Here is a 12,743-nt window from a genome sequence, read left to right as displayed (position 1 = left end):
CCCTTGGCCAACTCATACACTCTCACGGCTTCAACTACCACCTCTATGCCGACGACACACAAATCTATCTCTCAACCCCCCTCCTCACCCCCTCATTCTCCGCCCGAATCACACAGCTACTGAGCGACATATCAGACTGGATGTCACTCCACTTCCTTAAACTGAACCTCTCCAAAACCGAGCTCCTAGTCTTCCCCCCAGCCCGGACACCACCCCCCTGACTTCTCCATCACGTCCAACAATGCCACCATCAAACCCGCCCCGCAGGCCAGAGTACTTGGTGTCATTCTGGACTCCAACCTATCCTTCCAGCCCCAAGTCCAATCTTTAACAAACTCATGCAGATTCCACCTCCGCAACATGCAGACTCCACCTCCGCAACATGCAGACTCCACCTCCGCAACATGCAGACTCCACCTCCGCAACATCGCCAAAATCCGCACGTTCCTAACTCCAGAAACCACTAAACAGCTCATCCACTCCCTCATCATATCACGACTCGACTACTGCAACTCCCTCCTCACTGGCCTGCCTCACCGCTGGCTATCCCCGCTTCAGTCCATCCTGAATACGGCTGCCAGACTCATTCACCTTTCCAACCGCTCCATCTCCTCCACCCCCCTCTGCCAATCCCTCCACTGGCCTCCACTCAGTGTCCTCCACCCCCCTCTGCCAATCCCTCCACTGGCCTCCACTCAGTGTCCTCCACCCCCCTCTGCTAATCCCTCCAGTGGCCTCCACTCAGTGTCCTCCACCCCCCTCTGCCAATCCCTCCACTGGCCTCCACTCAGTGTCCTCCACCCCCCCCTCTGCCAATCCCTCCACTGGCTTCCGATTGCGCAACGGATCAAATTCAAAATCCTAACGCTGACGTACAAAGCTGTCCACCATACTGCCCCGAACTACATCACTGACCTAATATCGCCCAACACGCACACTCCGCTCCTCACAAGACCTCCTTCTCTCTAGTTCCCTGGTCTCCTCCTCCCATGCCCACCTCCAGGACTTCTCCAGGGCGTCACCCATACTCTGGAACTCCCTGTCCCAACCCCTATCAGATTATCACCTACTCGCCTCTCCTTTAGGCGCACCCTGAAAACCCATCTCTTCAGGGGAAGCCTACCCCACCCCCTGCTAACCTGCCGACCTCCTCCACTCTTCCTACCACCCCATCCCCCACAGCTATCTCCTCCTGTGCCACCATCCCCTCCCTCCTAGATTGTAAGCTCCAAGGAGCAGGGCCCTCAATCCCCTCATGTTTTGCATTGTATTGGTATTGTTCTGTCACATGTTTGTCCCCCTCTGTAATGTACAGCGCTGAGCGAACTATTGGCGCTTTATAAATACTGTATAATAATAATAATAATAATAATAATATCAACACTGTGCCACACTCAGTGTAAAAACTCCTCCAGTAGTATTAAACCTCTACTGGACACAGCAAATATACCCTTACCAGAAATCAAAAGAAAACACGCCTTGTAAACAAGAGAAGGTATCATCAGAAACGCTTCCTCTCCTCTCCTCCACTCCCGAAGCCTTTTACTTTCAGTACCTTCCCATCAGGGTAACATATGAGCCTTCCCCAGACCTCTCAGAAATTCATCCAGATGATATATGGGTGAGAAGCAATGACATAATAGTGCAATGTTGTTTTGACATGTAGAATAAACCTTTAATCAATCTGCTTACATAAGTAAAAAGAAACAAGTGAAGGAAGTGTAATCCAAAATCATGAGGGTTACCAAGCAGCTCCCAGGTGGATCTCTGCGGTTTCCAATATCAAAGATGGCCGCTGTACCACTTCCGGTTCCTGCTGTACATCCGACGTCACTTCCTTTGACGCGTTTCGTCACATCCGGGACTTAGTCATCAAGGATCCTTTATGACTAAGTCCCGGATGTGACGAAACACGTCAAAGGAAGTGACGTCGGCTGTACAGGTTGCACACCCCATGCATACACATTTCACCTTTTTGGATAAAAATATGGGTAAAATTACTTATATATATGGGGATTATGGGGGAATATCAAGGTAACTCTTAACCTATTTTGGATAAGCAAATGCATATAATTATTTTTCTATATGGGGGTTATGGGTGGATGATTGCAGATACACATGCCAAGGACCACATTTGACCTGTTTCTGATAAGAATATGAGAATAGTTATTTTTCTGTGTGAGAATTATGGGTGGAATATCATGGTTACACATGCCTAGCAACACATTTGACCTCTTTCTGATAACAATATGAGAATAGTTATTTTTCTACATAGGAATTATGGGGGAATATCATGGTTACACATGCCTAGCAACACATTTGACCTCTTTCTGATAAGAATATGAGAATAGTTATTTTTCTACATAGGAATTATGGGTGGATCATTGCAGATACACAATACACCCATGATCCCCAAAAATAGCTATTCTCATATTTTTATCAGAGACGGGTCAACTGTGTTCCTAGGCATGTGTAGCCATGATATTTCACCCATAATCCCCATACAGATCAATATTAACCACATTATTTTCAGAAATGCATTCATTTTTCCCTCGGCGTTTGTCATTTTTAATCTTCATTTTTTAAATCTTCATTTTCCGTGTTCCTGATAAAACAGTTCTAAATGTAGTGCTTTACACATACATGTACTGTATGAACTCAGTAAATCTATTCCTATGAATATATGGAGTAATGTTTCCATTATTTCTGTATCATTTATTATGATGCCATTCTGCAGCTGCACATATACCAGAAAGTGAAGAGTTAACCTCCCTGACGGTCTGATTATTTCAGATTTTTGGCGCTGAAAGCGGTACATTATTTTGCATGGAAATATGTATTTTTTTTATTGTCGGCCTGTAATTCTTAGAAATAACTCCCTGAAATCTGTCCGGACAAGAGTCTAGTAAACATCCCGGGGAGGATAAAACTTGAAACACGAAATCATAAATTATAATTTAATAAATAATCATAAAAAATAATAGTATAATAATAATAAATGTAATTCAATAATATAATCAAACCAAAAACACTGAAATGTGAAATAGAGCGCCAAGTTGGCCCATCGCTGAGCTCAGTCGCAGAATCGTTTTCAGTGTCTGATGAGGAATTTCCCCCACCAATCATTATCACTCAATTCTGCAAGTGGTTCTGATTTACTATCGCTGTTCTCTAGCCGGTCTAAAACCGCGTCTGACCTAAAGGGACGCTTTTTGGACGCCATGGACTTTTCTAAGTTTCCAGGCAGAAAGAACATTCAAAATGCAGGCAGGGCGCCGGACAAAGCACTCGGGACAACATGTATGTGAAATGGTTTGATACAGGAATGTTATACTATGTCATATTCGTTTTTAAAAAAATAAAATTTTTTAAAACTTTCAATATTGCCGCCGGGAGCCCGTACATCCCAAAGTCACAGGGACCAAAACACACAGAAGCCGGATGAGATGGCTGGGGACGCTGCAGGGGACACATCGAGGGAGCAAAGGACAAGGTAAGCGCTGCAGGGAATCCCTGAGCAACGCCGCATGGTAAGTCCGAGTGTAGTGGGGGGGGTTACGGCTTTTGGTACTGAAACTCTACCCCGAGCTACACTCGGGAATACCTCCAGGGAGGTTAAACATCGGTCACTACTACCTGTAACATAGTATCCAGCAGTGCAGAAAAGAAAAACATATTCTGAGTAACAACAAAATCATTACCATATATGTGTGTAAAAATATACTGCCCCCTAATGGGAGTGATGAGCATTGCAGCCAAGAATCCCATCATCCCATCGTCCCAATATGCACTTCAGTACGTCCCTCTTGTCATCTCCATCTTCTTTTTTGTTGTTGTCCTTTGCAGTTGTGTTTGCAGAGATTGTATCTAACAAGGGGTGCCAGAGGGGCCGAGGTTGTTCTTGGGGTTGAGGCGCAGGACAGGGAACCCAAATATTGTCAAACGGCTCCTGAGGGGGTGTTACGCTACATATGTAACGCCACATAAATGCTGGAGAAATATTATTACTTCATACAGGAGGTGACAGAATAATAAGCAAACCGTCCAATTTACACAACAGTCTAAAAAGCTTATTAAAGTAGAAGCTCAACTATTTTCCTGGTTCAGATCTGTAAATGACCTCCGGAGGAACGGCAGTGACAACACGAGGAAGTAGAGATTCCAATTCCTGTATGTATGGAGAGATATTACAGAACAGACGCCATCTGTGTAATTACATCCATATGAGCTCTCCTCGCTGAAACGATACGGTCAATGGGCTAAAGTACCGTCAGCACATCTAGTGAAGGGGTTTTAGACTTTCTTTTTTTTTTTTCTCTTACTTTGCAGTTTTTTTATCCCTATTTTTTCCAGCTGTTCTATTTTTTTTTTTCATATAATCCACATTTTTCCCAATTTTTTTCTATTTTTTTTATTTCAATTTAAAAAAAAAATGTAAAATGTATTTTGCAGATTCTTTTTTAATTTTTTTTTTCATAGTTTATTTTTAAATTTTTGTTAATTTTTTTGTTTTATTTTTAAATGTTATTTTTAATTTCTATATTTCATTTTTATTCTTTTTTTTTTTTTTTGCGTTACTTTGCAATCTCTTATTTTCACTTACTGTAACTCTACTCTCCTTTCTTTGTGTTCAGATTTGTCTTCTTTTTTTTTCCCCTTTTGTCTCCATTCATGAACTGATCCATATTGGCTCCAATCTTTCCTCTTCTTTCCTCCTACTTCTCTGGCAGCTCACCGGCCCCTTCACACTTTGTTTTTGCCTAGCCCACCAACTGGTTCCCATGACAAAGACAAAGTTTTTCTTTCCTTCCGGGTCCTGTGATGTATGCGCACAATGACACAACCACCCGGCGCTAACGTCATGAGTTTCCATGACACTGACATATAGGGACTGAAGAGCGCGGTCAATGGACTGCAATATGCATGCACTGGCATCATGGGTCACCATGACATCAACAGCTGGCCTAGTATAACCAAATGGTGTGCGTGTGCGCACAACGGGACAGGACCATTGGTGGCAGTGGACACACCAACATGTCTCCCATCAATGGTCTCCAGATTTTGACAGGGACAATTGGCCCGCCTGCTCTTTGTTTATACCAGGGGGGTTATGATCCCTGCTTACAATGTTTAAAGTTTTTTCAGGAATAATTTTACTATACATGTGACCCCACTACACCCCCCCCCCATGCATCATAATATTTGCATATCTGATTACGGTTTTTCAGCATATCCAATAAGGCTCCAAACAACGAGGCTGCTTACATTTTTCTTTATACACTATATTGCCCCAAGTATTGGGTCGCCAGCCTTTCCACACACATGACCTTTAATGGCCCCCCAGTCTTAGTCCGTCCACAAGGTTTAGGAGGGTGTCTATGGGAAGGTTGGACCATTCTTCCAGAAGCACATTTGTTAGGTCAGGCACTGATGTCGGGGGAGGAGGCCTGGCTCGCAGTCTCTGCTCTAATTCATCCCAAAGGTGTTCTATGGGGTTGAGGTCAGGACTCTGTGCAGGACAGTCAAGTTCCTCCACCCCAAACTGGCTCCTCCATGTCTTTATGGACCTTGCTTTGTGCACTGGTGCGCAGTCATGTTGGAACAGGAAGGGGCCATCCCCAAACTCCTCCCACAAAGTTGGGAGCATGAAATTGTCCAAAATGTTGCCTTAACAGTTCCCTTCACTGGAACTAGGGGGCCAAGCCCAACCCCTGAAATACAACCCCCACCATAACCCCCCTCCACCAAACTGTACACTTGGCACAATGCAGTCAGGCAAGTACCGTTCTCCTGGCCACCACCAAACCCAGACATGTTCATCAGATTGCCAGACAGAGAAGCGTGATTGGTCACTCCAGAGAACACGTCTCCACTGCTCTAGAGTCCAGTGACAACATGCTTTACACCACAGCATCCAACGCTTTGCATTGCACTTGGTAATGGAAGGCTTCGATGCAGCTGCTCGGCCATGGAAACCCATTCCATGAAGCTCTCTACGCACTGTTGTTGGGCTCATCTGAAGGCCACACCAAGTTTGGAGGTCTTTAGCTATTGACTCTGCAGACAGTTGGCGACTTCTGCGCACTGTGCGCTTCAGCATATGCTGACCCCGCCCTGTCATGTGACGTGGCCTACCACTTGGTGGCTGAGTGGCTGTTGTTCCCAGTTGCTTCCACTTTGTTATAATCCCACTAACAGTTGAGCGTGGAATATTTAGTAGCCAGGAAATGTCACGGATGGACTTATTGCCCAGGTGGCCACCTATCACGGGACCACGCTTGGAGTCACTGAGCTCCTGAGAGCGACCCATTCTTTCACCAATGTTTGAAGAAGCCGTCTGCATGCCCAGGGGCTTGATTGTATACACCTGTGTCCATGGAGGGGATTGGAACACCTGAATCACATGATATGGAGGGGATTGGAACACCTGAATCACATGATATGGAGGGGATTGGAACACCTGAATCACGTGATTGGGAGGGGATTGGAACACCTGAATCAAATGATATGGAGGGGATTGGAACACCAGAATCACATGATTGGGAGGGGATTGGAACACCTGAATCACATGATTGGGAGGGGATTGGAACACCTGAATCACATGATTTGGAGGGGATTGGAACACCTGAATCACATGATTTGGAGGGGATTGGAACACCTGAATTACATGATATGGAGGGGATTGGAACACCTGAATCACATGATATGGAGGGGATTGGAACACCTGAATCACATGATATGGAGGGGGGACAATACATTTGGTAATATAGTGTATGTTATTAATATCCAGGTTTTCAATATCTGCTGAATTACAGGCATTGGAAACCAGAACTGGGAAGTCCACAATGTCTCCTCTGCAATGTACACGCTGTTTGCACCGCACATCAATGACAGTTATATTCTTACTGCTGACAGGGAAACCCGATTTCCACCATAAGGGAAGCAACTCTTGGCTCCCAGCCTTCACCTGGTCACGCCTCCCCTTAGGCTCCTCCCCTGGACTGAAACCGCTTACCCTGATATCACTGAACACCCTAAGATTTTCACAATGTGCATTAGAAGCTGCAGCCAATCAGATAGAGCTCCGCCTCATTTCCTGGCTGGAGGACATCCAGCATCATCTAGCACTTTCCTCTCCAGCCTGACTGTCTTTGGCTCTGGCCTTTTCATTCATTGGATTTCAGTTCTTTCAATCACGGAGACTCAGCATCACATGTGGGAGCTATCATGCAACAGCAGCCTACCTAGGAGCACCCGCCCCTCCAGACTGACACCCGCCCCTCCAGACTGACACCCGTCCATCGAGACATTGTCATATTTGCATAACTTCTTCCACTACTTGCATCAGGAATGAGGGCTCTTGTACCGAGGGAGGGGGCTGTGATGATTTCAGGAAGCTCAGCCCCTCCCACAAAGCCATAATCTGCCTGCACTGCATAGAGAAGCACAGAAGCCCCATACACTCCAAAACAAGCAACAAGAGAATAAAAAGATATTGATGAAAAAGCTGTGTCTTCCACATCTGGGCTGGTTGGGAAGGCTTGGATGACCCATGGACATGAAAGGGTCAATGCTTCCTATGCAACCATTCCTTATATCACATTGTCTGTGTTGGTCTCCAAGGTGCCTGTTGTGTTGACTCTTGTATTGTGCAATGGGGAGGAGGAAGAGGAGTTACTAACAAGGAACAGATGTTAAAGGACCCCTCCGTCTTCTCATCTCACCATTACTAGGAGGACCTTCTGAGCTCTGCGAGGGGCTGAGGCTGGAAATACGGAGAAAGATTCAACCAGACTGACAACGCAGAGATCGTAGGTAACAATTGATGGGGGGGCCTACATGGAATGTGCATGGGGTGATTGGCCCGGAGTGAGTATGCAGATCAGAGAAGTCACAAATCAGCATGATGGCCAGGAAGTTAACATTTCTACAGGGTGGGGTCACCATATACAGAAATCTATTTATTTGCACATCACGAGACTCATAACTAATTTTTGTTTATATGTTTATTATAGTTTGCATTAAAAGACAGAGAGCACAATTACCGGGAACACAAAATAATGCCCCCAAAGACACAAACGCACATCGAGACCCAATACTGGATTGGAAAGAAAAACACCTGCTGGGATTCACACGTATGACCCAAATTGTGAAGAAACAGAGTAACAGGTAGGCTTGTCCCAATCCAGACTATTCATCAGGACCAATGGCTATGAAGATACGGAAATGTCCGCCTGCCAGGCTCCGTATATGCCGTGCGTGCTGTGCGGCCAGAACGTGGCGCGGGGATAGTCATTGTTCACAAATAAACATTGATATATGTTGGATTGAAGATCTAATCATTATTATTGTGTTTCTCATTTTGTAACTTTCTCTACACATTTCGTTTTTCTCTTCCTACCCCATTGGTCCCAATGAAGCCATTCCATTCACATCTGCCTTTGGACAAGCCTACCTACCACACCGTTTATTGACAATTTGTGTAATACGTGTGAATCTATAGAGGTGTGCTGCTTTCCAGTCCAGTGTTGGGTATTGATGTGTTTTATATCTTTGGAGACATTATGTTTTGTTCCCGGGATTTGACTTATCTGTCTTTTCATGCAAACTGTAATAAACGGATAAGAAATAAAATGCGTTCCGTGTGTCGTGATGTGCCAATAAAGTCCGCTGGTTGTTGGTGGCAGAAGGCATTATATACCCTCTCTGATCCATTTTTCGCTAGTTGATATTTGAATGTGGCACTTTGGAAGTCTTTATTGATATACTGCTCATAAAAAATGAAAGTCACACTTTGTAATCCGAGTCTAGCATCCAGTCCATGAAACTCCTGAGATATTGATCTGGTCAGGAAAGTAGCAGAGCGGGTTGTTCATCAGTTTCAGCTGCTTTGGTGTTAATGAAATGAACAACAGGTGCACTAGATGGGCAACAATGAGACGAACCCCAAAACAGGAATGGTTTTACAGGTGGAGGCCACTGACATTTTTTTCCCTACTCATCTTTTCTGATTGCTTTTCACTAGTTTTGCATTTGGCTCGGGTCAGTGTCACTACTGGTAGCATGAGGCCATACCTGGACCCTATAGACAGTCCAACTCCTCCAGGATGGTACATCAACATGTACCATTGCCAGAAGGTTTGCTGTGTCTCCCTGCACAGTCTCAAGAGCATGGAGGAGATTCCAGGAGACAAGATCATGGAGGAGATTCCAGGAGACAAGAGCATGGAGGAGATTCCGGGAGACAGGCAGTTCCTCTAGGAGGCCTGGACAGGGCCGAAGAAGGTCCTTAACCCATCAGCAGGACCGGTATCTGCTCCTTTGTGCAAGGAGGAACAGGATGAGCCCTGCCAGAGCCCTACAAAATGACCCCCAGCAGGCTACTGGTGTGAATGCCTCTGACCAAACTATCAGAAATAGACTTCATGAGGGTGGCCTGAGGGCCCAACAACCTTTAGTGGGCCCTGTGCTCACTGCCCGGCACCAAAGAGTTGGATTGGCATTTGCCATTGAACCCCAGAATTGGCAGATCCACCACTGGCGCCCTGTGCTTTTCATAGATGAGGGCAGGTTCCCCCTGAGCACATGTGACAGACGTGAAAGGGTCTGTAGAAGCCGTGGAGAACGTTCTGCTGCCTGTAACATGGTTCAGCATGACCGTTGTGGTGGTGGGTCAGTGATGGTCTGGGGAGGCATATCCATGGAGGAACACACAGACCTTTACAGGCTAGACAATGGCACCCTGACTGCCATTAGGTATCGGGATGAAATCCTTGGACCCATTGTCAGACCCTACGCTGGTGCAGTGGGTCCTGGGGTCCTCCTGGTGCAGTGGGCCCTGGGTTCCTCCTGCTGCAGTGAGTCCTGGGTTCCTCCTGGTGCATGACAATGCCCAACCTCATGTAATGAAAGTATGCAGGCAGTTCCTGGAGGATGAAGGAATTGATACCATTGAATGGCCCACTGGGATGTCATGTTTCAGTTCATCCGACGCTGCTAGGTTGCACCTCAAACTGTCCAGGAGCTCAGTGATGCCCTGGTCCAGATCTGGGAGGTAATACCTCAGGACACCATCCATTGTCTCATTAGGAGAATTTTAAATAAAGAAAAAAAAAAGAAAACTAAAAGGATTTTTCTTTGTTTTTGTTCTAAAACTTTGCAAATAAATAACCTTTCTTCAGCCATGGGCAGCACAGCCAGGGATAGGACTGGCAACTATCATCTTGGATAAAGTATTAATCTTGGATTAAGTATTGAGCATTGCACTTCGGCTCTACATCATCTGGATAACTCTTCTCTCTCTCATCACGGGTAAATGTCTGTGAGATATATCCATCTGTAATATTGCCCATGCCACGTATGAATGCTAATCCACCCAGCACTGCGATATGGTAATCTATACTGCTTTCAAAATCCACCTCTAACTGAAGCTGATTCATTACTATCAATGTTCTTATTGGTAATATTTGCTGCTTCACAAATCTTTAACTCTGGTCCATATTATTGTGGTGTTTATTTTGCTCTTATTGTCTAACCAACATTTATGAGCTGATCCTAATTTTTACAACTCTGCCCTCCTGCTCTCTTGCTGTCTCTTGTAGTCCTCCTTTGGTGTGAGAAGTTTGCCCTGATAGCCATGTGTCTCTGCTAAGCAATCCTAATTGATTAATTAGCAATACCCCACCCAACTCTATAAATGTAGGCCTTCCTTAGGGGAGGCACAGCCAGGGGTAGCATTGGCAACTATCATCATGGATGAAGTATTCATCTTGGATCAGGCGCGGACTAACCATTTGGAAACTCGGGCACTGCCCGAGGGCCCGGGGTCAGTAAGGGGCCCCATGAGATGCCCCTGGTACCTTTTTCATAGGCTTCTTTGAGTTTGGGCAAGGACACAGGGGCCGCATGATCCCCTATTGCCCGGGGGCCCCATGAGTTGTCAGTCCGCCCCTGTCTTGGATTAAGTATTGAGAAGTGCACTTTGGAGAATGGACAAACTGAGAAGGCACAGCAAACACCAGCAAAACACTAAACAGACAACAGGTGACATGTTTCCCCATCCAGCTCTTACCCAGTCTGCTTCTTCAGCTCACCACTCTGCAACATGCACTCCCTACTCCTTCTCACAGTTGTATCCTCTCTTCAAACTCTCTCTCCTTCACCCCTCTTCTCCACCCCACAGCTTATATATATCACCCTCACTCCTTTCTTCACCATATTACTGTACTCATCAACTGCTGCTAATTCTGAACCCACATACTAATAAAACCACCAGGACACTGGAACCTGACCCTCAATATAAGTCATACTCCCATATTACCTCCCTCACCCTTCTGCTTCTCCTAATATCTGGAGACATTTCCCCAAATCTTGAGCCGCCATCTTTTTCCTTTGACCAACAAACCTGGTGCCCCCTATGCTCTAACAGCGGTCACAAACCACACAACCTGATTACAATTCCTCTTCTTCCTAGAACCAGCCTCCCCTTTTCCTGTGCCCTTTGGAATGCCCGCTCTGTCTGTAACAAACTCACCTCTGTCCATGACCTTCTTATCACAAACTTCTTTAACTTGCTTGCAATTACGAAAACCTGGCTTCATGAATCAGACTTTCCCTCTCCTGCTGCCCTCTCCCATGGTGGTCTCCTCTGGACTCTCCCAGGTCTAGCGGAGGGAAAGGAGGTGGAGTAGGAATCCTCCTATCCTCTCAGAGCACTTTTCAAGTCCTCCATTCACCTCCCTCTCTGTCCCTCTCCTCATTTGAAGGTCACTCTGTTCATCTGTTCTCTCCAGTTTCTTTAAGAATTGCTGTGATCTGCGTGGCAAGACCTCCTCACCACCAAATTCAAGGACATTAGACTCATCCCTACTCCACTCAATATATTACATAGCCTTACACCCTCCCTTAACTTAGCACATTGGACTAAAAAAGGCATAATACACATCACTGACCTCTATGACAATCAACATATATACCCGTGTCATGACCTTCAGAGTAAATACAATCTTCCTCCTTCTGAATACTATACCTATCTAAGAATCATGTGTTGTCTACAAATAACAAAAATATCTCGCTATTCGGAGATCCCAATGACTGCACACCACTTCTTCTCCAAAATGCAATATCCTGGTAAGGGCATCTCCACCTTTTACACATACCTCACTAATCTGCAATTTGCCCTACATACTACTTCCTTAACAAATTGGGAAAAAATACTCTCAGAGAATATTACAACACAAGCTTGGGAAAAGGCGTTTAGCGTTACTTACAAATCCACCTGGTGTACCTCCCATCGGGACTCGTATCTGAAAATCCTCCACCAATGGTATCTCACCCCGGTAAAACTATCAATCTATTATCCAAACCACTCTTCCTCTTGCTGGAGACAATGTGGTGAAATAGGCTCCACTCTACACATCCTGTGGCACTGTAAATCACTTAGATCATATTGGAATAGTGTTTTCAAACTGATCCCTGAAATATCTGGAACCATGATTACCCCAAACCCCTCCTGAGCGCTCCTGCATATAGGAAATTAAACATTTCCAATTGACTCCCTCACCATTATCACTCACAAACTTTTCACAGCCAAAATTAACATCACTAGACTATGGGACACCGCCAATGCTCCTTCTCTTACATCCCTGATTCAAGATCTCAATTTCCAATGTGACATGGAAATGAGTTCATTTTCAAATAACGTCTTCCAACATAAGTTCACCTCTCAATGGGCTCGTTGGTTA

General features: G+C 45.4%; 1 protein-coding gene across 2 annotated transcripts in view; it reads left to right on the top strand.

Annotated features, from left to right (window-relative positions):
* Window positions 1-7,688: 7,688 nt before the first annotated feature.
* Window positions 7,689-12,743, top strand: part of LOC149427475 (uncharacterized) — a 54,509-nt gene continuing 49,454 nt past the window's right edge. The window contains exon 1 of one of the 2 annotated variants that reach the window (XM_089667990.1): window positions 7,689-7,815. The gene's annotated coding sequence lies outside the window, so the exon portion shown is untranslated. The remainder of the gene's footprint in view (window positions 7,816-12,743) is intronic. The other variant, XM_089667991.1, reaches the window with a different exon arrangement.

The sequence above is a fragment of the Staurois parvus genome, unplaced genomic scaffold, assembly GCF_062004578.1.
Source record: "Staurois parvus isolate SC_StPar_1 unplaced genomic scaffold, SC_StPar_1.0 ptg003726l, whole genome shotgun sequence".
NCBI classification, from domain to species: Eukaryota; Metazoa; Chordata; class Amphibia; order Anura; family Ranidae; genus Staurois; species Staurois parvus.
This window is presented reverse-complemented; position numbering and strand designations above follow the sequence as displayed.